Raw genomic sequence first — 27,780 nt, forward strand, 5'->3', positions numbered from 1 at the left:
CTGGTATTAACTACTATTTAAAATTTTGAATGCTGTTAAAGGAGAAAAAACGTATTGTTCAATAAAAACCGAAAAGCACTTAATAAAAACTTATTTCACAATACGCAATTTTTCAAAAACAAAACAAACAAATTTAATGATACATTACAAATAAATGTTACATTCATTATTTCAAGTGACTCGAAGAGTACTTTTTGTTGATAAGCTCTCAGGAAAGTTATTTCTTTCATTTTGGAAACGTTTCGATAACAAACTAATTTACGAAGTGTTTCCAATGATCTTGTTTTCCCGAAAAATGGAGTTTGGCGTAACTTTGAAAGTTTCTTCTGTTACTCTAGGACTGGCGATACTTTTTGGCGCCAAGCTCCCATATCTAGGAAAACCTCAGCACGCGCGAAAACATTAGATGATTTAACTGTGTTCAGAGAGACAGAGAGAGTTAGATCCTTTTCAAAAGCCCCGAATACTTAAAGATACTTGGGAGTTAGCCAAGTATGCACATGGCTTAAGATGCTGTTTGTTGTTGATTTCTATAATCTGGCTTTTTAAAAAAGAATTGTTTACGGCATTATACCGTAAGTATTTTTTCCTTGCCTCTTTTACTGAAATATGAAAATATTTATTTAGTTTGCTTCATTTGCGTGATTTCGGAGTTTAAAATAGTGTTTCAGAGGAAATATTTCATAGAAAGCTGAGAAAAAAAGCTTTTGAAATGAGCATTCTGCTTAAAATTTAATGTTTCGTTATGGCTTTAAACAATTTGGGGGAAAAAACACTGCTATTTAGATGCTTTGAATAAAACGGAAGGAAATTAGTAAAAATGTACTAGATTTTACTTAAAAATTATAACAGCGTGTAATGCGCAATAACGTTAAAATCTCGTTACAAAGTTTCATTATAAACTAATTAAAAAAGTAAAAATATTTTTTTGATTACTGATCATCTAGTTACGACTTTTTTTGAAAGGTATTTGCTTTTCTGTTATTAGCTCTGTTTCTAACTTTGTGTGCGCTTTCCTTTGCGAAGTATCTTATTCGTAAAAGATTGACGAAAGAAACGGGCTTTGAAAATTTTAAAAAGAGGTAACAAAAATTAAAAAAATTTTGATATTTTTATTTCTGTGTAACCAGCACTAAAAATTGTTTTCCAAAGAAAGTGTGCAAGCATGAAAATTCCAACTTCTAAATCCCTTAACAATAAAGTAGTATATTGAAATAAGGACTATGTTCAAGTATTTACCTAAGTTTACTACCACTACTAAAACTTTTCAAGGACCGCGGAAACCTTGGTATAGTTAATAAATTAAGCTAAAGTACTTCTTTTAAAATTATTTTTGCATGAAATAAAGAAAAAGCGCATTTTTGAAAATTTTTTTTTTCTGTATTTTCAACCATATTACGTGTACGGATTGATCTTTGAATAATTTAAAACTTTAATTTGAATTAATTTTATATTTCTGTTATTATGATATCAAACATACGATGCAGTAAAAATCCGTTCAAATCATTCGCTCTAAAAAATTCCTTATCAAATTACTGTAAAAAAGTACTGGTATTCAGGGAGCGGGTACTTTACGTAAAATTCATTTTCACCGGATCTATTATGAACTGAATAAATGTGATATACCGTAACGTTTACAGTGATAATTACCGTAACTACTACGCTTTTCGCAAACTATTTTATAGGTTAGTAGACATTAAGAAAACAAAAAGGGTTCAAAATTCTAGATAATGTTGTCAACATTCTAAAAGTCTCAACACGAAAACACAGTGGCGTTGCATATGAACTTTCAAATTATTTATGGGTAGTGATGTGAAAAATAAATTTAAACGAATAAAAAATAATGTATTGAAACCTTAGCTTAGCTACCACTGGAATAAATTTTGACAAAAAGCGTAAAAAGTTGGTAATCACATTTCTGATAAAAAAAAGAACCATAATGCTGGTAATAAAAACCAAAATATAATGTATTTAAAATATTCATTTGGGTATTCGCATGTTAACTGGAAATTCTAGTTTTCAAAACTATGATTTTTATCGCTGTTCATTTAGCAAAAGAAATGCAAAACTGAAAAATAAACTTTATCAAATGAATGGTTCTTAAGTCATACTCTAAGGTATCATGATACAGTTACCCAATTTTATCACATATTATAAAATCGCATTTTGTTATTAATTATACCAAAATCTTCACCAAAGCTCTTTGGTAAGAATTATCGAGCCTTTTGGTGTTCTCAAAGAGCTAGAAACATTGTAAATTTTAACATATTTAGATCGTATTATTCATACGTTTTTTCTCAGTGACAATTTAAGAAGAAATAATGTTTCTGTAATTTTAAATGCATAATTTTATCGGACAGACCCCTCATTTAAAATAATAAATTGGTAATTTTAAATTTATGAAAATATTTTATCGAATATGTAGTGAATTTATATAACTTTCACAGAGTGTAATGTAAAACTATTAAAGCTGATAAAAATAATTGTTAACTTATCTATTATTAAAATTTGTTTATTTATCTTCCTATAGCGTTGTTAGAATTGTACAGCAAGGCTTTTTTGTACTAATTTAAATTATGCCATTGCTACTCAGTATTATTGTAAAATTCGAAATTAAATTTTCTGTTTCTTTATTTTCTATGTTGTATTTTTACAACTTAAGAAAAAGTTGAATAACCATCATAAGATATAAAAAACAATCATCAATATAAGTTAGAACCGATTAAAAAATTTTAGTTTAGATAATTTTGATTTGCAGTTTGAAATTGCAAGAAATAATTTATTTAAGCTATTATTTTATGGCATAAATGATATTTTAAACTAATATTTAAATGTTTGTTTGTTCAAAGTTATGGGAATATCTTGTTGATACCCAAAAACTGGTTAGAAACATAATAAATAATTTGAATTGTAAAAAGAAGCTACGCAATAAAATCTGCGTGAAACCGTGAAAACTTTGTATGAAAATGTTCTATTTTCATTAAAGTGTATATTTGAATTCAGTAAATGTTGCCTCTGTTGGTCGTTCAAAATGCTCGTATCAAATAGCCGCCGCTGAGATTCGAACCTGGGTCACCTTATTGAGAGGCGAACGTTATATCTCCTGAGAAACCACGGCTGTCTTTAATTAATTAGTTCATTATTGCTAATGAACAACGGGGTTCCGCCAAAAGTAAGGCGTCTATTTAGGTTCCTAAAAGTTTGAAACTGCTGCTCTACGGATTAAAAATTTTCGGTGTACAAAACATCAAAATCTGTTTGATTGCCCAAGGAAACAGAGGAGAGAGGAAAGATAATTATATACACTTTCGAACTTCAACCGGTATACAAATAGGTTTTAGCAATCTGCACAACCACCTTCCTCACTTGTGATTTGTTTAAATATTAATTTGAAGCTCTCAATGTCTATTCATTTTTTTGGCCAAAATTTTAAAAATACTATTAAGCGCAGTAATGACGGTGATAACATAAAGGCGATGTGTTCAGAAAAATATTGTATAAATAAGATTTAGTAAAATTAGAATTTTATAAACAGTTTTATTTCAGGCTTCAATCCTTTTCACTTTGCATGCTCCCTTGAAATTTTTTTAAAACTTAAAATTTTCGTACTATATATTTCTTAGACGGTTTATAAAGAAAAAACTGAGATAATACGAAAATTGTTTTTCCAAAACTATCTATTTTTAAAAGTATTATGCCATTTTATGACTTCATTACTTATTTTAAGGAATTTCTAATAAATATACAAATACTAAAATTATTCTCAATAAGAAAATAAAAATTTAAGTTTTTTTTAATCGCAAAAAGTTTAAAGCCTGTATGCAGACGTCAAATTTTACAACATTGTTTTCTAAACTCTTACTTTTTCTTCCACATGAAGCTTTTAGTTAAATTAAAAATATCAAGCTGCGGAGTAAAAACACGAACAGTTTTTATAGTATATTAATTTGCTGTAATGTAGGTCTCTATGTATAATAACTAAGTAAATTATTAATTGAATTAAAAGAATCTTGCAATGATGAATTTTCAAACGTAAATGAAATATAGTTTTTATTGAAACAAAGACCAATGATTATATACATGCATACAACATAAGACGTATTTAAAATAAATTAAGCGATGCATTTTATAAAGAAAATTTTATTTTTCTCAAACTATATTGTTTTTATACTATATAAAAACCTTTATAAATGCAAGTTTAAAATTTAGAAATGCTTCTTTGAATTAAAATGGAATTAATTACTGTCAAAAACAGCATTTTAGTAATAAAACTTATATTAGAGTAGGGTTTTGATGCTTATTTCATTATTTTTTATTGAATAGTATTCTTCATATGAATGGAAATTTACACTTTTTTTAGTTATGAATGCATCTTCTAGCTAACGAAATCATAAAAACGTAACTCTCTTTATGTTAATTTTTTTTATTTTTTAAGAAAGAAATAGCATCCAAAGGGCGTTGATTAATTTTACGTTGCGCCTGTTTTATAATTAAGTTTTGGAATTGGAAGAATTGAAACTGTTGATAGAAGATCTTGAATTTAAGTTTTCGGATTCAGACTTAAAAGCTTTTTAAATGTATTTCACAATTTATATTTTGTAAGAAAATAATTAAATCAACCTTTTTTATTTCTCACGATGTGCAACTTTTCCGTTTATTTTTCAGATAAATGAAAAACGCATTGACTTTAAGCAGTTAAAATGTTATTTGAATATCCTTTTATGCTTTTCATAACTTTGTAAATGAACTTTTTTATTTCTCAAAGAACTAAAGCTTTAGCTAAATTAATAAAAGTTAATACTATAATGAATTTTTTATTAATGCAAATTTTACTCTTTTATTATTTATGAAGTATTTTTCAGTTCTTTTTTCCCAAAAGACATTCTGAAATAGTTAATAAGATCATATTTTTAAGAATAAAAACCCTTCAAAAGTAAAATTACATTTTGGTTATAGTGCTGAAATTTATAGCATTAAAAAAACTGAGTTGCAAAAATGAATATTTCGTATAGATCTTTAGTAACATTTTAAGACTTCTCCAGTTTTACACCTACAACTAGGCTCCAGCCGGCCAGGTGGCCAAGTGCTTAGCGTGCCTGACCGCGAAGCCAATGGTTGCGGGTTCGAATCCCGCCCAGGAATGTTTTCTCTCTGCGTTATGTGACACGGTTCCCATCAGATCACCGAAGTCAAGCATCACTGGCTACGGTCAGTGTGCGGGTGGGTGACCACTTGGATCAGTCTGCGTAGAGACCGAGGGTGTGTGGTATTGGTCCTCGTTAAACTGTTCTACCGTAAAGTGCTCGACTTTGCGTGCAGGTCGTTGGGCTACCGAAGCGGGGGTGCCATCCCCTCCGCAGAGGATCAAAATTGTGATGGCATGTCGTCGGTTCATCCTCCGGGATGTTTCCCAGACCGTCGCCAATAGCCCAATGTGCAGCTCTAGTGCGACTTAAATTAACAACAACAACAACTGTGCGTTGTGTGAATGTGGGCCACCCTTTCGACGAGTATTTGTGGAAGTCTGGGGTGGGTAATGTTGCTCGCCTCCGTGACACTGGTCACAAGGTGCCAACCAAGCCACGCTTTCCGACACTTTTTATGGCGAATTCAGTGCCTACAATAAATTCAGCTCCTGACATAAAAAAACTTTTCGTGTGAAAATTTGTTGAGTATTAACATAATTTTAACACTATAATAAATTAAACTCATCGTGAAAAAATGTATACACTACTTGAAATCATAAATGTAGATTCGGCATATTTAGATTTTTCATTCTTAAATTATCATCATCAATGGCACGACAGCCCAGGACGGACCTTGGCCTACTCAAGAAGTTTTTTCTAGGCTAACCTTTTCAACCTCTAATTTAGCAAAAAATAAAAAGGAAATTTTTCCGCTTCTTTTAGTAAAATTAAAACAAAGGATCATTTGCCCTGCATTTGACACATATATGCGTCATAGCTTGATTTTAATACCGCACTTCTAAAATTAAATTCCGCATTTCAATAGTTAATATTAATATACATGCTCCATAAGACGTTATGCTTTTGATAGAAGTTATAATATCAAGCCATTAAAGTTAATAATCTCTTTATTTTGACAAAACGTCCAATATAAGCTGATCTCTGGTGATGGCTGCGTCAAAAACAAAAATTCAGTGAAATTTGCAATATGAAACTGCACAAATTAAAAACAAAATAAAAACAAACCAGCCGTCAAAAATTTAATTTAAGAAAATAAAAATAAATAAAAATAACTTAAAATAAATGAAGAAAAACCTTTCTCGAATTACTAGGTACTAAATAATTTGAAAAGGCACTTTAAATTTTGATTGAATTCGTCGGAAGTCATTATTGACAACGACATCTAACTCTCAAGCAATTCGATTACAAGAAGCCTTATTTGATTTCTCACTGTTCGATCTTAATTTTCTAACAAAGCTTGATTTAAACAACACCCTAATTTGATAACGGGCTTACATTATTTTTTTAGGAAATATTCAACATTCCCTTTCTAACTTTCCATACAATCCTTTCCTCATTTATTTCCCATCGAATTTCTTCCCAACGTCTTGAAATATTTGTGATATAAACAAGTAAAGAGTGTTCTGTTTTTTAGTCAATTTAACTCATTTCTTTCTATTTTATTTACTCTCTTTGGGATTTTACTTTCTGTTTATTGTTAACCTGCTACGTTTAAAGTACTTATTTTCGAAGATTAATAAACTTAAGTTTGCTGTAGCTAAATTGCGATGTCGTTTATGGATAAATTTATTGCTGTCATCTGATAGGATTAGCCCCGTTATGGATTTGAGAAAATTGCATTTATTTCCGAATCCTTGTAAATTTGATATCAACACAGAATCAATTCTTGTGTCCAAGCATTTGGATTTCATTTTATTTTATTTTTTCCATTTAACAGACAAGCAATATTGGTTTTGCAATTCCATTAGCATCCATTTCTGTAGACTAGTAATTTTAAACCTTTCTCGGAAGACAGAGGAATTCTTATAACACGCATTTGGGATTAAAAAAAACATTTAGGTAAAACTAACATATCGTTGCGTTATATGGAGGAAAAAGTTTGTCAGTGCTGTGGTCGGTGCGAGTCAGGAGAACTAAAAGACTAGACCAGCCACCACTTGGATTCAAATCTGGCTCACCACTTTAGAACTCTACTCACTGAGCCAAGAAGAAGGATAGTATGAATGACTTACAAGAAGGCTACAAGCATTTCTACACGTTATATACACCAAAGAGCCATTACATTATGACCACCCTGCTAATAACATGTAGGACCACCTTTAGCCCTCAAAACTGCAAGCACCCGCCGTGTCATTAATTCTGCAAGGTGCTGATAGGTAGTCTGAGGTATCTGGTACCAAGCGCTCACCAACTGGTCCCCTGCAATTCCCTCACATTGCGAGGGGGTAGCATGGCAGCATGAATTTGGTTTTCCAAGTAGGACCACAAATGCTCTATTGGATTAAGGTTAGGTGAATTTGGGGATCGACGATTCGACCCTTATGACATGTTGCATTATCCTGTTGGTGAACACCATTCCCCGCAGGAAAATATTTTGCCATGAATGGGTGAACCTGGTCTGCAACTATGTTCAAGTAGCTTACAGACGTCAGGGATTGTTCTATGAGGATTATGGGTCCGAATGTGCCCCATGAAAACATTGTTCCTGGGCGAGCCCATTGTTATAGATGGAGGGTGGTCATAACGTAATGGTTCCTCGGTGTATATGAGTTCATATATTTGTATACGTTTATACATATGTTACAAGCATTTGTACACATTCAGGTAATAGATAAATATCTCCACTAGATCCATTTTTAAAATGACAATTATTTTACCACTGGCGCATCAGAGGATGTTTAATGGGTTTCATTACTCTAAAGTGACCCAGAATCTTGTTTTAATTTGTTTCATTTCTCACTAAATTCTCCTCGTTTTTTCTATTTTGAGCTTTTTCTAATTTTTTGTGATAGACGTGGTTTCTAGCGCTGTTTTAAAATGTTACCTAGAGTACTCATTATAATTATTTCTTTTAAGTTGTTACCCTCTAGCTACAACTTGCCCCTAAATTCTAAATATCTACAATTTTTGTATCTTTGGAGCTAATTTAGAGCAATACAGATATTCACAGTATAAGCGTTGTAAAAAAATAAATACTCAAATTTCACAAAATTTTCTTCTTTTCTGACGAAACCGTTTCCAGGATTATGTTCCGACTAAACATTTCGTCAAGGAAATCTTAGTCCTGTCGGCGGGTCGGGGTGCCTATGAACGGAACGGCCCTTTACCCCTTCATCGTGAGATGCAGATCCTTGAGGTCCTTGTTTCCTAAAATTCAGAGTCGAAAAATGAATCCTTCGAGGAAATGAATTCTGTCAGAATTGAAAAGAATTTCACCATTCTATTTCTTTTCCAGAAAAAAAAAGCGTGGCACTTAATGTATACATCTTTTCTAATAACCACGGACACCATTTAGCGCACAAATTACACATGAAAGACTGATAGAACAGTGAACTAAATTACACCAATGTCCGAAGCGGGATTCGAACCCTGGATCGTCCCGGTACGAAGCTATTTCAAGGCCGGTCAGAACTTATCGTCACTTTATTTTTGATCTCTCAGTTTTCATTCTAGTTAACAACTTCCCACAATGCACTACGATGAGGATTGAGGAAACATTTCCGTCATATATTTGAGAGTTAGTGTTTTGATCCAAATCACAGGATTTTATGACGAAATGATTCTTAAAATAACGAAATACAGCTCGAGGATTGTTGAATTGTCAAAAGTGAGAGTTTCATTTCTGTGAGTGAAGTAACTGTTATTAACACAGGTTCGAATCTGGGATACTTGTGTGTTGCTTTTGGATTATTAATTTTCCAAATGAATGTTTAAGCAAGTCAAAGCTAGATGAGATTGTTCACCGAAAAGATTGGTGGAAAAGTATTGGTAGAAAGATATAAAGATAAAGAAAAGTATTGGTAAAAAGATATAAAGATAAAGAAAAATATTGGTAAAAAGATATAAAGATAAAGAAAAGTATTGGTGGTAAAGATTGGCGGAAAGTGCAATACTCTGGCAGTCATTTAAGGTAGCTGTACAACAGTGCCTATTTGAATAACCAAGCATGAGGTATAAAATATAAATATTTTATTTTGTTTTTCTAAAGCCAGTACTTGAATTTCTTTGATTCCTTGCCAAAATTTTGTTGGAACAGCTTATAGCATAGTATACTTTAAAATGAAACGATTTAGCATAAGCTATGAACTTTGGCTAACGATATGCACGGTGACGTTTCTCTTTAGAAGTGGTAATGTTTATACAAAAGGCCATGTAATCTCTCTTAAAAAAAGGGGAGAGTTTTCACTTTTGCTGTTTAAGAGAAGCATTCTTTTCTAATACAATGGTATTTGTTTAAAAAAATCTCACAAAATTTCATTTAAGCGCAATTTAAATTATCATTGTTAGCAACTTCTCATACATGTGAGTAGCCTTTCCAACTATATAGGAGCCATATTGTGCAAATTTCGTGACATACACGTCACGATTTACGAGAATTCTTATCTGAAACAACGATTTATACATCCAGAAAATATTTTATTTTACTTTCGAAAAACAAGTAGTTGCTAACACAGGAAAATATTCATTTAGTTTAAACGATGACTACTTTTTTAATAGAAGCTTTTTTGCTTCACGGCATATAACCAGTTGTTAATTGGCTAAAGCATAACAATAAAATAACCAGACGATAATGGGTTAATGCATTACAATAAAATAACCAGCAGTTAATGAGTTTAAAGCATAACAATAAAATAACCAGACGTTAATGGTTTAAAACAAAACAGTAAAATAACCAGACATTAATGAGTTATGGCATAACAGTAAAATAACCAGGCGTTAATGAGTTGAAAGCATAACAATAAAATAACCAGACGCTAATGGGTTAAAACAAAACAGTAAAATAACCAGACATTAATGAGTTAAGGCATAACAGTAAAATGACCAGTCGTTAATGGGTTAAAGCATAACAATAAAATTACCACACGTTAATGGGTTAAAGCATAACAATAAAATAACAGTGGAAATGCATAAAGAACAAAGGAAGCCAACATTGTTCATAGATAGTTTAGAATAAAAATATTCGAATTGATTTCATTATTTTGTTTAATGGTGTGCAAACTCTCCTAGCTTGACTTATCAAGAATATGTCTATTAAGAATATGTGTGTTGCCCGTTCTGAATATTGTGGGTTGATTTTAGATACGTGTTTTTTTTATTTAATTATTATTTTTAATGTTTTTGAAAATTATTAATTTTTTAAAATGTTTATTCAACCTTCTTTCAAGTAGAATTGTTATAAATTTTTAGGTTTAAAAAATGATTTTTTGGTTGTCAGAAAAGGACTAAACTATTAGCTTCGTAAAATATTTGTAATGAACTAAATTGCGTGTCTTTCTAAGAGTAATGTACTGAAATGTTGCTTCTTGCTCAAATTTTATATTTTTTTAATGTTTATATTTAGTTTATTGCGTGAGTGTATTAAATTCGGAATTTTTGGAGAAATAGCTTCTATTTGAACATAAAATTTCCTTTCGCTGCAATTTTCTATAAATCTTATTTTTATGCAATATTATTGCTTTTATATGTTAATTCATGGAGTCTTCATGAAAAAACGCAACGTTATAAAAGAAAAATTCTTACCCTAATTTATTACTTCACTTTTATCCAATACTGTTTTAAAATTATCTTTTATTCATCACCTCGACTTAATATGAGTTGCCTTTTTAGTTAATGTTCTAAAAAAATTCATTGAGAAACTCTAAACTAATTCGAACTTGATTACCTTTACACTATTTTAACAAGAGTAATACATGAAATACTGAAATACTGATTTGTACATGAAATATATCGCTAAGAAACCATAACCAGTACACTATTTTTACGTATTATCTTGAGTTCTCTTCTCATTTTATCTGTAGATAAAGTAAGGCTTTTCTTATTTATTCTCTTAAGTAGTTACAGTATTATTTTTTCCTCGTAATTTTCAGTGTGTTTAGAAATGTAATATTTCTAAATGTGAATGCAATTACTTTCTAATTTTACATTCTTGTATAAAATATTAAAGGAGAAGTTTACTACTACGAGGCGCATCCAGAAAGTAAGTTTCCCTAAATTACAAAGAAGAACTCCCACTTTCAGCAGGAACATATTTATTGGCAGCAAGTACAGCAATGTTTCACCTATTTTTCAACATAGCCACCACCAGAATTGAGACATTAGTCGTATCGGGATATCAACTTTTCTATCCCTCTGTCATGGAACTCTGCCGCCTGTGAATGGAACCCACGTGTGACAGACGTCTTCAGCTCTTCATCGTTGCCAAAACGTTCACCGGAGGACAAGAATTTCTAGAGGTGCAAGAAAACATGAAAATCGTTGGGAGCAATATCAGGCCTGTAGGATGGATGATCAAACAACTCCCAGCCAAATTCTGTCAAAACAGCTACTATGCGTCGTGCCGTATGTGGACAAGCATTGCATGGAGGAGCGCAACGCCTGCAGTAAGCATTCAACAACTCTCGTTTTGAATGGCACGTCACATTTTCCGCAGTGTTTCCCAGTAACGGTAGACGTCTGTCACACGCTGGTTCCATTCACAGGCGGCAGAGTTCTACCACAGAGGGATACAAAAGTTGATCCCACGATGCGACAAGTGTCTCAATTCTGGTGGTGGCTATGTTGAAAAATAGCTGGAGCATTGCTGTACTTGTTGCCAATAAATATGTTCCTGAAAGTGCGGGTTCTTTTTTTTTTATAAATTAGGGAAACTTACTTTCTGGATGAGCCTTGTATTTCAGAATTGTACATTAAGATATTCTGATAATTACCGATTTCGCTCCAAGATCAGAATAACGCCAAGTTTTTAAAACAGCAACATTCCAAGAAATAATCTTTTGACGATTAAGCAACCCTTGAACTGTATTTTGTTAATTATGAGAACCATTTCGTTACGAAATCACGTCATTTGCGACGAAATGCGAATTTTCAAAATGGCGAAAATGTTTTCTCGTCTCTGCACCTCATCGCTGTCTCACAACTTAAATCTACGAAAGTAATTCTTAATTTGACAAAATAAGGATGACGAAGTACGAATATTTGATTTTTAACAAAACGTTTATTCTGAGGATATACCAGGAATCGGTTTCCACAAAAAGCAATGCACAAATGCAATTATTTTTTAATTTTGCATTCTTGCATAAAATATCAAAGGTAAAGTTCACTACTATTTTAGAATTGCACATTCAGACATTCTGATAATTACCGATTTCGCTCCAAGATCAGAATAACGCCAAGTTTTGAAAACAGCAACATTCCAAGAAATAATCTTTTGACGATTAAGCAACCCTAGAGCTGTATTTTGTTAAATATGAGAACCATTTCGTTACGAAATCATGTCATTTGGACGAAATACGAATTTTCAAACGCATGGCGAAAATGTTTTCTCGTCTCTGCACCTCATCGCTGTCTCAAAACTTAAATCTACGAGAGTAATTCTTAATTTGAAGAAATAAGAATGACGAAGTACGTATCTTTGCTTTTTAACAAAACGTTTGTTCTGAGCATATACCAGGAAGCTGTTTCCACAAAAAATCTGTAAGTTTAGTAAAATTTAAATATCTATTTTTTACAGTGTGAAAGTAATTACAGTGGAAAATAATTCCAGTAAATTTTTTTCACGTCATGAGAGATCCAATTTTTTTTATCAACTTGTAATTCGGTGAAAAAGTATTTCTGATTTTCCGCATGTCAAACATAATTATTTATCAGGTAGTTTAACACGAAAACTTTTTCCCGATACTTTTAATAAACTATAATCGTTAAAAGTATTTTAACATACATTTTTTTTATCAAAGATTTTATTGTTTGCAGAAAATGCAATTTAGTATGTAATTTAAATGTTTCGTTTCGTATTTTATTAGTAATAGAAACTGGACAACTTGATGGAAAACGGGGAAAAATAGTTTTACTACTCTGTGAAAAATTCTCGATAAATTAAAGGTAAAAAAGTTGGTATCCTGAACGCATCGTCCCGCAGTGGACTGATCGTTAAGACACGGTTTCCAGCAGATCACCGAAGTCAAGCAACACCGGCTGAGGTCAGTGTGTGGATGGGTGACCACTTGGATCAGTCTGAATAGGGACCGAGGGTGTGCGGTATTGGTCCTCGTTAAACTATTCTACCGTAAAGTCCTCGACTTCACGTGCTGGTCGTCGGGGGTGCCTTCCCCTCTGCAGAGGATCAAAATTGTGATGGTATATCTTCGGATCATCCTGAGGGATGTTTCCCAGACCGTCGCCAATAGTCCATTGTGCAGCTCTAGTACGACGTAAATGAGCTATAACAACAACCTGAACGCATCATCCGTAAAAGTTATTTTACCGTAAAAATGCATGCCTTAATTTTTACTGCAATATTTATTCAATTACAGATATTCAGTGATTTTACAATAATTGTTAGTCACAAACGTTGAAATTTGAGTATTGTCCTCAAACTTTGAGAACGCCTATGCTCCTTATTTGCCGGGAAATTATTGGGCACGTGACGGGAAGTTAAAATCTAAAAGCTAAGAGAAACCTCTACGCTTTGCAAAATCTTTTTATTCATTAGTCAAAAAAACGTTAAATAATCGGAATGTTCTTATTAATTCAAAATTAACAACTTCACATAAACTGTAAATGCACATTCCATATTTCCATTCATTAACTTTTCTTGCATTATAGAATTTTATTTTATAAAAATCTGGACAGTTTTTTTTATAAATCTGGAAAATTCAAAAAAAAAAAATTTCTTTTCTTCAGTTTTTTCTAAAAAAAAAACAGTATTTTATACTATTGCAATCTTCTGTTTTGTTTAACCTGTCAGAATCATATAAAAACAGAAGTTTTGAAAACACTTTACTCAATTTCGTTGAGATATCGTTGAGCATATTCTTTTCATACTACATATTGAAAAAAATCATTCAAATAGGAACTTTCAATGCATATTTTATTTAATATTTCCATTTCATTTTACGATTTTCTAACATCTGAGCAAACACATTCAGACTGCAAATTTTATATCATATGAATAAAGCATGCATAACCTGTTTGTAGATATAAGTGAAAAAATCGCATATTTTACATAAAATGATCTAAACAACATTTTCATAATATTATACATCTTATACTTCTTTTATGCAAAAATGATTGTCCAATTTGTAATTTTATTGAATCATTAAAATGAAGAATATTCAAAAAAGTAAAAAAAACAATCCGAGTTACAGTATTGAGGTACAGTTTTCAAACCAATAGAAGTTTTTTTCCCCATCTTTCTCAAATCAGCCAGCGATCATAAGGTTTCCAAAGCATTTATTTTTACTTTACGTCAAAAACTACCCTTTTCTGTTTCATTTAAGGACATACGTGTACAATACACAAAAAACGGACCACAATGAATAACTTTTGATCTAATGATCACGTTCTAGGACTTTTGATCTAATATCTTTTGATCTAATGATCACGTTCTAGGACTTTTGATCAGCCAGAGATCATAAGGTTTCACAAAGCATTTATTTTTACCTTACGTCAAAAACTACCCTTTTCTGTCTCATTTAAGGACATACGTGTACAATACACAAAAAACGGACCACAATGAATAACTTTTGATCTAATGATCACGCTCTAGGACTTTTGATTTAATATCTTTTGATCTAATGATCACGTTCTAGGACTTTTGATCTAATATCTTTTGATCTAATGATCACGTTCTAGGACTTTTGATCAGCCAGCGATCATAAGGCTTTCAAAGCATTTATTTTTACTTCACGTCAAAAACTACCCTTTTCTGTCTCATTTAGGGACATACGTGTACAATACACAAAAAATGGACCACAATGAATAACTTTTGATCTAATGATCACGCTCTAGGACTTTTGATCTAATATCACTTGATCTAATGATCACGTTCTAGGACTTTTCATCTAATATCTTTTGTTATTTTTATGTTTACCCCTTATAATAATACCCCTTAATGTTATTTTTATGTTTTTTGGTCTTTCACCATATCTGGAGAACTTTTTAGGAGAATTGAAAAAATCCTGAGTCAAGTTAAAATGCACCTGAGATCCTTGTATGAAATGTACCTTGACAAATTAAAAAGTACCTGAGAAATTGAATTTCAAAACAGTCAGATATTTAAAATTCGATTTCTCCATCTATTCGAACGATTTTGTTCAAAATTTGTTTCAAAATGTTCCGACTATTATTAAATAAAATATTAAAAATAATAAATATTTGCCAATAGTTATTTTTTTGCATGATATCATTTTTGGATAAACGAATTTTATAGTTGTAGAAAAATAGTTTTCAATTCGCTTTAGAAGTTCTCGAGATATTGCGAAATACTAAAAAAGTAAAATTAACATTAAGGGATCCAAATTTTGGAAAGCTCTCCTGACCAAACTATTGGGACCATGTTTCCCAAATTGCGGCTAAGATAGAGTCCTAGAACATAAAGATCCGATCATTAGATCAAAAGTTATTCAAGGTGGTCTGTTTTTTTTTGTGCACTGTACATGAAAATTCATTAATTAGATGAAAAGTTATTTAGTGTTTGCTTTTTTTGCACACTGTATATGCCAAATGGATAATTTTTTCTGATACGTACAACTCTAGCTTTAAAAATGCACTGTGTTTAGAGTTGAGATCCAATAATAAATATTTTTGTTATTAATATATTATGGCAGACGGAATTTCCTTACTTAGTTAAAAACTTCAGTATCTCAAAAATATACAAGTTTGAAGTAACAGTTGACATGTTCAAATGCTCAAAAACAGGCATCCATTTTCAAGACTTGACAGGTGTGAATTAGAAGAAATGGAAGTGTCTTAAAATCTGAAAAGTATAGTTGCAACGAAAATTGGAAGAAAGAAAGGTCAGAAGCAAAACTAGAAAAGCGACAGTAGCTGAAAAAAAAGAAATAAATAACAGAATAAAAAAAAATCACAGTGACTAAGGGAGGGGCAAATAAGAACTATTATGCTTGCGTAGAGTAACTACTGAAAGATAAAAAACTTGTGTGCTATTTTTTTAATTTTTTTTGCAAAGAAAATATAACCGAAAAGATGCTAGGCACAGACTGATTAAAATATTTTTAAAAGCCAATTAATGTAACATTTTATAAAATAAAAAAGACAATAAAAATGAATTCGAAAAATCATGCAACTTACTGCTTGATGTATACTTTTCGATATCCGAATTCCGTGTGCCAGTAAAATTTTAAAAAAAATACTGCTTTGGTATAAGAAAACGCTAACGATACAGATTGAATGAAGAATAAACCAAAAACACTGAAACTTATTCTTGGCGATACATACATGTTCTAAATTATTGATGAAATATGGAGGCGAATTTCTAAGTTTTCATTCGCTCGTGTTAGGAATTTTCCTATGCTATTTCCTTGTCCAGCAATAAAATAATACAACTTTTTTATGCATATTTTCAATAAATTTGACATTCCTTTTGCCTCGGTGCTGGACATCTAAATACATTGTAATCCCTTAAGCCTGTCCTTCCTCGAAAAATCATACGAAATATTCAAAAAATGTTTAGACATTTGTTTTACCTAAAGTAGATATTATTGTGTAGTACAAAACTTGTTTTTGTAGGAATTACTAAATAAATTGAAAAAAAATTTAGTAAAATTACAATAATTGCACGGTAATGGCATCCTTGGTAAAAAAAAATGCATAATTTTTGTAGCATACGTAATTAAAACCATTCACTGGGTAATTTTTTGTTTGATGCGAAAACGGTTTACCGAAAATTCTAGTTTTTTAAATTATAGTTTATATTACTGCACAAAAAGACAAAACGGGATGGTTAATTTTACAGAACTTATGGTTTTTATGCCATACTTTGAAATATCATGAAAAATTCATCAAATTTTACCACATTAGCAGCCAAACAGCATAGTAATAAAACCATGTTTTTTTGTTAATTTTACCGAAAGTCATTACCATAGCACTTCTGTAAATATTACCGTGATTATTTGGTGTTCCCATGGGGACTGAAACACTGTAAATTTTGCCGTATTCAGACAATTTTGGCAATATTTATTTTTCTTAGTTTAATTTTATATTATTTCAAACTATATTTAATTCATAACAAATAAAATAAACTATGTTAAAAGTACGACCATAGAAACAAAATTATAGTCTGAAAGCTCTGTTACTTCAAGCCGCTTGCTGAAAAAATAAGGAGCATGTATAAAAGCAGCTTCCATTGCTTGCAAAATATTTTTTTTAAATAAGAGATAAAAATATTGCAAGAAATTGCTTAAAAGTTTACTGAGCTAAAACTGATTATTAGAGTGTAAAAAAGTTGAGCGTACACTCACTTATTAACGGTAATTCAAAGCTAAATGTTTATGGTTTAGCACTAGAAATCTGTCATACAAGCTTTAAATTTTAAAAAAATTTATAAGGCTTGTTTTTGTAGAATAATTTATTTATTAAACTGTAAAAGATTCAGTCTTAAATTTCTGTAAAAAGTGCTAGTACTCAGGATTCAGCACTTTTACCACAATAGCCATTTTCATCGTAAAACTTTACGGAACAAAAATTTAATATACCGTAAGCTTTACAGTAATCATTACTGTAAAATCTCTGAATCACTGTAATTAAAAATATTACTTTCAAAATTGCAATATAAAATTATATGGTAAAAAGTAAGCTTACGGGAAGACCTAGAGTTATAGTATTTTTTTAAAACCTTCAGGCCGTTAATTGGAAAACTTAGAGTCATGTATAAAGTAGTTCCCATTATTTTAAGCAGTATTATTCTTTAATAAATACATAATTGGAAGAAAAATATGCTTAAAAATGTATGATTCACTGCATAGACTTTCAAAAACTGTGAAACTGTCATAAACTGTGCCATTACTGTCATAACTATGAAAGCTGTTAAATGTTTATCAAAATTGCTCTGAATATTCAAGTGCTAATAGGAATTTGATCAACATGCTATACTTCAACCCTGCCATAACAGTCATAACTATGAAAGTTGTTAAATGTTCATGTAAATTGTGCTAAATATTCAAATGCTAATATGAATTTGATCAACATGCTATATTTCAACCTTGTCATAACTTTGAAAGCTGTGCATCTTTATGTAAATTGCGCCGAATGTTCAATTGCTAACGAGAATTTAATCGATTTGCTTTACTTCAACCTATTAACAAGTTTTAATAGGTTTATTTGAAGTCAAGACACATTGCTCCCCAGGTTAAAAATGTTGAATTGAGAAAAACAGATTAAAAGGCAAAACTTAGAATAAATAACTTTATACAAAAAGCGTGAATTAACATATGATTCCATATGCTAATTCATTAGCATATGAATTAGCATATGATAAGATCTCTTTAGAGATCTTATATTTGATGTCAAATCACTTATAATAACACCGGTCATAGCATATATTTTTTTTCCATTTTTTTCTTACCTAGAAAAAGGGATTTTTACTAGATTTTCATCACTTTGTAGAAAACTTTGAAAGAAGAAAGAATTTTGAATTGCGTTTCATAAAACTTATTTAGATAAATTTCATTTTAACTGCTTTGTGCTTAAGCATGTTTAATGAATAATAAATACTATAAAATACAAAAAAAAAATAATGAATATGAATGCGAAAACTACTTAATCTAGTTTTCATGTTTCAAATTACGCTATTTGCCAAAGCAATATTGAATTGAAAAATGTTTCTGAGCAATAAAATAATTGACAATCGTTGTGAAGCGATTAAGCTATAAATTGCTGAAACTGTGTAGCTGATTACAAAAATAAATGAAACGAATTGAAAGTGTCATTAGCTTTTAAACATTCTACGATAATTACCTAAAAACTGTTAATTGCTTGAAATAATTGCCTTCAAATATGTCAGAAATTCGAACTCAGTTTGTTCTGGTCGATTAGTTTGATACGAATAGAAATACCTATACTTTACTAGAAATAGTTATACTTTATTAATAATACTTATAAAAACGATTATTTGTGTTTCTTAACGGAGCATAATGTTTCATGATATTGCCTTACTTTTAATTTATAATGTGATATTTGTCAGAATGAAATTTGAAGTAAGTAATATAAGAAAAAAAAAGTTTTTTCAAATGATTCTATATTTTGAAATAAAGTTAATTTTTAAATTTTAGTTATTTAATAAGAAAGCAAAAAGGAAACCTGAATGAAATCACTGCTCAATTTTTTTCAATATCAAAAAATTGTTAATGAAATTAGAAATTTATCATTATCGGTTATAAAATTAATGCTTTTTCTTTAATCCTTTGATGCAGAATTGTCGTTAAAGATATTTTCACACTGTTTTCATTATTTGTTATAATTTAGTCTAAATAAGAGCGAAATATTATATTAGTAATTTTAACAATAATAATAATATTAATAATTATAATAATTTTAATATAATAATAATAATGCTAATAATAATAATATTAATAATTATAATAATTTTAATATAATAATAATAATAATTTTAATATAATAATAATAATTTTAATATAATAATAATAATTTTAATAATTTTAATATAATAATAACAATTTTAACAATTTTAATGTAATAATAGTTTTAATATATTAATAATTTTAATATAATAATAGCAATTTTAATAATTTTAATGAAATAATAATTTTAATATGAAAATAATTTTAATAATTTTTGGATTCTGAAATACTGCATCAAACACCATCGTTTAAGTTAAAATTTTACATACATAATTCACTTCCAAACAGTAATTTTTCAAATTTGAATTCATTTGTGGTTATTTTTATCTAAGAGAAACATAAGTTGATCATTGAAATGTCATCATTAAATCAATCATTGATACTTTTTTAATATGAATGAAAAAAACAATTAAACTACTTCTAACAGATATCCTTTTTAGAAACTATTAGTCTGTTTTTTATAATTAAAAAATATTAAATATTCTTGTAATTAGAGCGTCAGAAAGAATATGTATAAAAGGCTCATCGATGTCTCATTTGCGCCAAAGGATTAATATCACTTATAAAATGGAATAAAACAACGATAAGATATTTTCCGCATAACGCTAATTTCAGTGGTCAATTGGCTCAGTGGCCAATTGACAATATACACCGAAGAGCCATTACATTATGACCACCCTCCATCTATAACAATGGGCTCGTCCAGGTTTTCATGGCTTCTCGCCCAGGAACAATGGTTTTATGGGGCACATGAGGACCCATAATCCTCATAGAACAATCCCCGACGTCTGTAAGCTACTTGAACATAGTTGCAAACCAGGTTCACCCATTCATGGCAACAGTTTTTCCTGCGGGAGATGGTGTTTACCAACAGGATAATGCACCATGTCATAAGGGTCGAATCGTCATGGATTGGTTCGAGGAACATTCCAGTGACTTTCAAGTCATGTCTTGACCCCCAAATTCACCTGACCTTAATCCAATTGAGTATTTGTGGTCCTAGTTGGAAAACCAAATTCGTGCTGCCACGCTACCCCCTCGCAATGGGAGGGAATTGTAGGACCAGTTGGTGAGCGCTTGGTACCAGATACCTCAGACTACCTATCAGCACATTGCGAAATCAATGCCACGGCGGGTGCTAGCAGTTTTGAGAGCTAATGGTGGCCCTACATGTTATTATCAGGGTGGTAATAATGTAATGACTCTTCGTTGTATTTATGCAAAGAAATTTACGAGCAGACCTGTATTTGGCAGACTTTTATGGCCAGTTAACTTTACAAATATAAATTTATTGTTAATTTCAGTGAATGGAATACTTTTTGCCCGTTATTTATCGCAATCTAGAAGTGAAATTTTTTTAGGGCATTTTAAATTTTGGTTATTCAAGTCACAAAAAAGTAAAGTGCAGGAATAAAATTATTTCGTTTATTTATCATTGAAATTATATTACTAAGATAATTAGTGTTTTATCAATATCCTTTATAAAAGTAATTGTTAAAAATCACTTTCAAATTGGAAGGATATATGTGTGTCCTTTGTTTTTATTCAATTTATTTTTCTTACAGGAAATTTTTCTTTTTTAATGTTCCTGAATACCTTATGAGGAAAAAATTTAAAGTTTTACTTTATATATTTTTATTTAGATTTATGTGTGCATTATACACTAAAACGTTGTGTGAATACAGGAAAAAAAATGAAAAAAATTTTTTCAAAGAAAATAAGGAGTAAAACTGCTCAAAAATGCCCAAAAATTTAACCCTTTAGGAAATTACGTCAACTTTATAAAGATTTATCATTTTTCATTATTCTTGATTTATAATTCTGATGAAAATGTAACTTAGGGAGAAAAAACTACGTATGGGATAGAATATCAATATTTAGATATTTTATAGCAAAAATAGAAATTTATTTGGTAAAAAAGGCTAAAAATTTATATTATTTCTAAATTAACTAAATAACATAGTTTGTACTTTAAATATATGAATAGAAAACAGTCATGCGAAATTTCAAGTATTTTGACCCAAAATATTGTGAAATATTGCTTTTAGAATAAGGGAAATATGCCGAAAATTTAGTTTTGAGAAAAAAGTTATTAATTGTTGACACAGTTATTAATTGTTGTTGCTGCCATGAGCAAGGGGTACAATTATACCAGTTTACTAGTGGCGTTTTCTGTGGTAAAGAGTTCGAATTCCGTCACACCCATACGTCACACCCGTTTATAGGACTGACCCATTCATACATCCATTCATATATTCTTTCATTCATCCACAGATCGTAATTTTGACCTGAACAAGAGAACGATCAATCTCTGATTCAGTGATCCTAGAAATATAATTTGTTATGGGAACATGGAGGACTTTGTGACCCGATAGATTTAAAGTGCACCAGTCACCATTTACTACATGAGAAGTCTTCGTATGGGGAGTCCAGCACCCTGCCTACCAGGCTATTCCAGTTAACAGTTATTAATTTAATATCTAATTAAAATGTTTTTTAACACTACAAATTCTGTTCTATTTGACCCAGAAACAATATTGAAACGGTTTTTGAAAGTGAAAAGCCTATGGTTTCATTTGATATATATGAAACGAAGAAAAATGATATTTTCTTCAAAATTAGCTTAGAAAAGGTAGTCTTAACACTACTTTAATAACTAAACGTAAGCTATTAAAGTTTTATATTCTTTTACTTTGCACAAATATTACTGTTTGAATTATCAAAATTTCACTTTTGTCCTCTATAACGTAATTTTTGATGCATTAAAGAAGTCTGTTAAATATATATTAAGCATATTTCCGTTGATAAATTACTTAATAATCAAGTAATTCAAGTTAATTAAGTTACTTAAAATGTGTATTACACTTTCCTTTATCCATTTTATATTTTCATAATCTTTCCTGAAAATTGTTGTTTTACTATAAATAGTATTAAATTTACAACTAAAAAGCCACATACTGAATTAAATAGGATGGATATTTCGTACAATTTCTTTTTTCAGATACAGGAGAAGTCTGGTAAACTTAACAGGCAAAACGTTAAACATTTTTGCATCCAAAGCAACATAGAGGTAAAAATACTTCTATAATTCATTACTGTTTTGTTAAAAATGTCAAAAAGTATTCTATAAAAACTGTACTCAGCTGTATAAATATTATTACAAGTCTAGTATAAATATATGCCAAAAATTTTCTAGCTAAAATATTATATTTCTTCTTTATTTTTTTCTTTTTCATTGCACTATTCTTCATATTTTTTTTTCATTATTCTTTTTTATTGTAGACCACTTTAAGTGGAATCTTTTTCCATTGTGAACTTTTTTCCTCAGTAAACTGATATGTGCCATATAATGCTATAATACTATACATAGTACTATGTGTATCTTGCATTCCAATTAAAAACTCCCTCTCTTTCAACGTGATAAGTAATACTTAAAATTTGATAAAATTTTTATTTTTTGCCTTTTCGGACTTTTTTGTCTTTTCGGATTCGCACATTGTGAACCTTTTCGTAGATTTCTTATGGCATGTCTCAAAATTTTCAGATTTTTATTTTGCATTCTTGCGAATTTTTGAGTTTTACTGGGTATTTTGAGTATTGGTTAAATACATAGGAGCTTTTAAATAAGAGTCAAGGAAGAATCATCATTTTGTAAAGAATTGTGAGAGAATTTCGTGTTTATAAATATTGCTCTACACTGTGCATTATTATCTGCTACAAATTTCAGAGCAAATTACAGTAAAAAGTACTGGTGCTCAGGTGATGGTATTTTTTACCGATCATGTTACCAGAACATGTTTCCAGAATCCATTTTAACCAGAACATGTTACGGAACAAAGAATATATCTTAATTTTTACAGTATTGTAAAATCACTGAATCACTCTAATTAATTTAATATTACTGTATAAGTTACGGTATAATATTTCACGAATGATGCACCGTCAGTGCAGGTGGTTAATACCGTAATTTTATCCAGAATTTTTTGCATTGTAGAAAAGCTAAATAATTTTTATTTAATGTCAGTTTTTAGAAAGATGCACTGGTAATGTTTTGTCAGATGAATTTACACTGAGAAAAATCTACATTAATGAATGCTATACCGTACTTCTGAATAAAATTTAAGAAAGCATAAAAGAAAAAAAGACGTTTATTGTCAATTAATGAATTAATTGTCTTTTGTTACTTTTGTATTCAACATTAATTTTGAAATTTAATAAAGATTACATCTCAATTTTTTTTTTTTGCATTTTCGTTTTTAAAATAAATACATGTTACATGAATTCTTGAGAAAGAAATAATATTTCTAACTGAAATTCTTGTTTAATTGCAGGAGATTTTTTCATTATAAGGACAGTTTTCGTGTTCTTAGAGAAATTTTTGCTATTTTTAGAGGAATTTCTTGCTATTTTTAAAGGAATTTTTAGGTTTTTTATGTTACTAAAATCTGGAATCTAGCTGGTAAAGATTTACTATAAAGGACAGCATTCTATTTTCCATTAAGAAAGATGCTATACTAACTATTGTCATTCTTTTCTGGTCTTCTTTTTAAAATTACGATGAACTCATAATTTTATTTAATTTCAAAACTTCAAATAAAGAATTCATTCATGTATTTTTAATATAGTTCTTAGTTTGTGAAATCGAAAAAACCAATAATAAATGAACAAATCACAGTAAAATTTTACAATCCTTTAATTTAAATAAATATGCGGTTAATTCCTTCTGGATTATAATTAAATTAAATGCTTCTCTTATAACTGTTAAGTAAATAAATATTTCAGCTGTTCTTTGATTGTCAAGAGGAATTTTATGAAAAAACTAATTAAAACTAAATGAAAGAATTTATTTTTAATACAATTAATTCTCTTAAGATTACTGTGGCTAAAATATTTTTTAATCGAATTTATTTCAGAAAATTCTTTTTTTTGTGCATTTCTTTTGTTTACACATTTCTTTGCTTGCAAATAAAGAATTTCATTAAAGAAATTTTTAAAAAAAGAAAGAAAAATAAATTATTTAAACGTGGTATTGTTAGCAAGCGTTTTAAAATTTTTGGACTTTACGGAAATTTTTGTAGTATTAATTTATATTTCATTGACAATGGAATGTCGAGAGCTATTTTTATTCCAATTTAATTAAGTTGATTTAAAAAAAAGAGAAACAAGAGGCAGCAATATATTATTTAGTTAATTTATTTATTTATTATAAAATGAATTCAATTTCCATAAAAAGCCCCTTAAAAAAAACTGTTTTTTTATCACACTGAAAAAACTGTGATGTTGCATTATTCAAGATCAAAATTTCTCTGAACTTTCTACTAACCAAGCCTAAGTAATTTTGTGAAGAAACACTTTTTTCAAGTTTAACACAAAATCGAACACTCATATACAATTTAAAGGGTGTAAATAATTCTAAAACACTCATAATCGTAAAAGTTTACACCAAGTTCACGCCCTTTCATACCATACGTTAAATATGTTTACTTCCGAAAACACCAATGTTGGCACGCTTTAAATATCGTCTCTAGATTTGCTTACATTTGAATGTAAGTTGGCAAGAGTTTGTGGTTTACTTCAAAGCTGCTATACATTTACAGAAACAAAAATTTGCCGCAAAATATATATGTATTTAGTTATAAGGATATTTAAATTTTCATGCGAATTCTTGGTCATAGATGGCGCCACTGAAAAACAAGAAACGCACACTTTGCCTTAAATTTACTCGGTTTCACCAAGTAGGCTTGTCCGTGTGGCAAGTAGCATTAGAAACAACAACACCAACAACAAATTTTAGTTTTTTAGTCTCTGTAAACTGTTTTAAATAATTTTATAATGAGTCATTTATTAAGCTTTGGTTCTGTTAAGTCTAATTCAAACTTGTGTTAATATTCTGTACTACGCGTATATTTGATAAACAAACTGATATTTTTTTAAAAATTAGTGTATATGTGCATCCTAACTTAATGATTGTTACTTTATATTGTAGCGTAAAAATAACTTTATTGACTCTAATGTGCATATTATCATACAGAAATTATAAATATTTGTATTACGGAATATCAAAAGGGTTTTAGGCTTAGAGAATAGTCAATAAAATATTGCAACATAAATATATATTTTTTATTGAAATAAATACTTTTTGTTATAGATTTAATTGTTAGAGTTGCATAAATAGGAAACGAATTTAGGCAATCAATATCGTGTATTGATCAGACTTACGCTCTTGATTTGAATAAAAAAATATTAAGGAACTTACATGCATGTATAACATAAATTTTATATGCTATATGCTATATGCAATTTTATATGCTATATTAATGACTGCATATAATTAATTATAATTATTAATAATTATATGCAGTGTATATTAATGATATAATAATACATGATATTACGTTAATAACTGTATGTAATTAATAGTAGCAATAATATTATTAACAATTATAAAAATAAAGTTTTTTCACAATTTGATTTCACAGGAACCATGCAACCGAATTTGCACAAATTTTTATTTTGCCATTTAAAATTGCATTCCTTGAAATGATGTATAAAGTTATGTTCCTTGCAATTCAAAAATTTTTTACCGTTATTAAATAAAATACTAAACATTTACTAAAAGTTATATTTTACACGCAATTATCTATGGAAACAAAATTTTACAGTCGTGTGCAAAAAGTAAAATTAACGATAAGGGGTAAAAACTATGGAGGCCGTATTTCCCGGATTGCGGCTACCCCGAATATTTTGTGAGTCAGATATCCAAATCCGTTGAAAAAAAGGGTATGTTTAATCAGAGAAAGTAGGTTTCGGGTCTTATTTCGCGACTTAAGATACCTTCTGCACTAAATAATTAGCATCAACGAGGTCCCCCCTTCGAACTATTAGGATTGAGTATTGCTTTAAGATCCAATTATTTAATAAAAAGTTATTCAGGGTGGTCCATTTTTTATTTTGCGTACTGTACATTTAGTTTCATATCTATTAAGTATCGGTAAGTCTATAATGCAAAGGCGACTGATGCGCAACACGAAGCACATTGTTACTATCATGATGTTAGAGATGAAAGTAGAAAGCTTAAATTTCCATTTTCGTTTTGGCAGACAACCAATCAGCAGGAATACTTTACTTTATATTTGTGTTGCTTTTAATGCCACTTCCCAAGCCTGCTTGAAGAAACCAATCGAATATAAGCCAGACGGTGCATTTCTTGTTTTTCAGTGGCGTCATCTTTGGTCAAGAATACAAATTCAGCTGCACACACGTCACTGCCCTTTTATAGGGCGAACCCATTCCTTCATCCACAGATCGTAATTTTGATCTCAACCAGAGAACGATCAATCTCCAATTGAATACCACCAGAGGTATGATTTGTTATGGGAACATGGGGAGCTTTGTGACTCGACGGATTTAACATGCACCAGTCACACGGGGAGCCTTCGGCCAGCGGGAATCAAACTCACGAAATCTTGGACATGGAACCAACGCCCTAACAACCAGGCTATTCCAGTCACTTTATATTTGTAATTTTCATAATACATAGGTACAAAAAACGAGACAAAATGTTAAAAATACTGCAAAAATGTAACAGATACGTAGTTTTGGGCTTTAAGGATAAAATTACAAACAAAAAGTGCAAAACTCTGAATTTTTTACTAAATATATTTGCATATAAATAAATAAATGTAACAAAATTTCATTAAATTTATATAATAATTTTAGAAGTCATAGGTAACGAAATATTGCAATAGTACAAAAATGTAATATCCGCTGTTTCTGTATTGAAAAATGTGTAAGACCAAAAAGTGACAAGCTTGTTAGATATTAAAATGAAATCTGATAAATCATTCACAATGTGTATTTCTTTATGCTGAATATTGCATCACAAGGAATATTGTATCATAAGAAAATTTGTCCATGAAATACCGTCAGCTAAAATATTTTTCTTTCCAAACTCTTCTGTAAATCAACAACATTATAGCACTATTAAATGATTATAGGCCAATATTAAAGGCCATTAAAATTAGAGTGCTAGATTTGATGAAAAACTTCAAAAATAGGATAGATTATTGACCAATAAATACAATGATGTTTATGATGTCATCGAATAAAAATCAAAATAAAAATCGTCTGTAAATCAACAACATTATAGGACTATTAAATGATTATGGGCCAATATTAAAGGCCATTAAACTAAGAGT

At 29.9% G+C, this 27,780-nt stretch overlaps 1 protein-coding gene across 1 annotated transcript in view; it reads left to right on the forward strand.

Moving 5' to 3' along the window:
- Positions 1 to 397: 397 nt before the first annotated feature.
- The window catches only part of LOC107450569 (small conductance calcium-activated potassium channel protein 1-like), a 640,664-nt gene continuing 613,281 nt past the window's right edge, over positions 398 to 27,780 (forward strand). The window contains exon 1 of the mRNA XM_071188289.1: positions 398 to 575. The gene's annotated coding sequence lies outside the window, so the exon portion shown is untranslated. The remainder of the gene's footprint in view (positions 576 to 27,780) is intronic.

This window comes from Parasteatoda tepidariorum, chromosome X2 (assembly GCF_043381705.1).
Source record: "Parasteatoda tepidariorum isolate YZ-2023 chromosome X2, CAS_Ptep_4.0, whole genome shotgun sequence".
Classification (NCBI taxonomy): domain Eukaryota; kingdom Metazoa; phylum Arthropoda; class Arachnida; order Araneae; family Theridiidae; genus Parasteatoda; species Parasteatoda tepidariorum.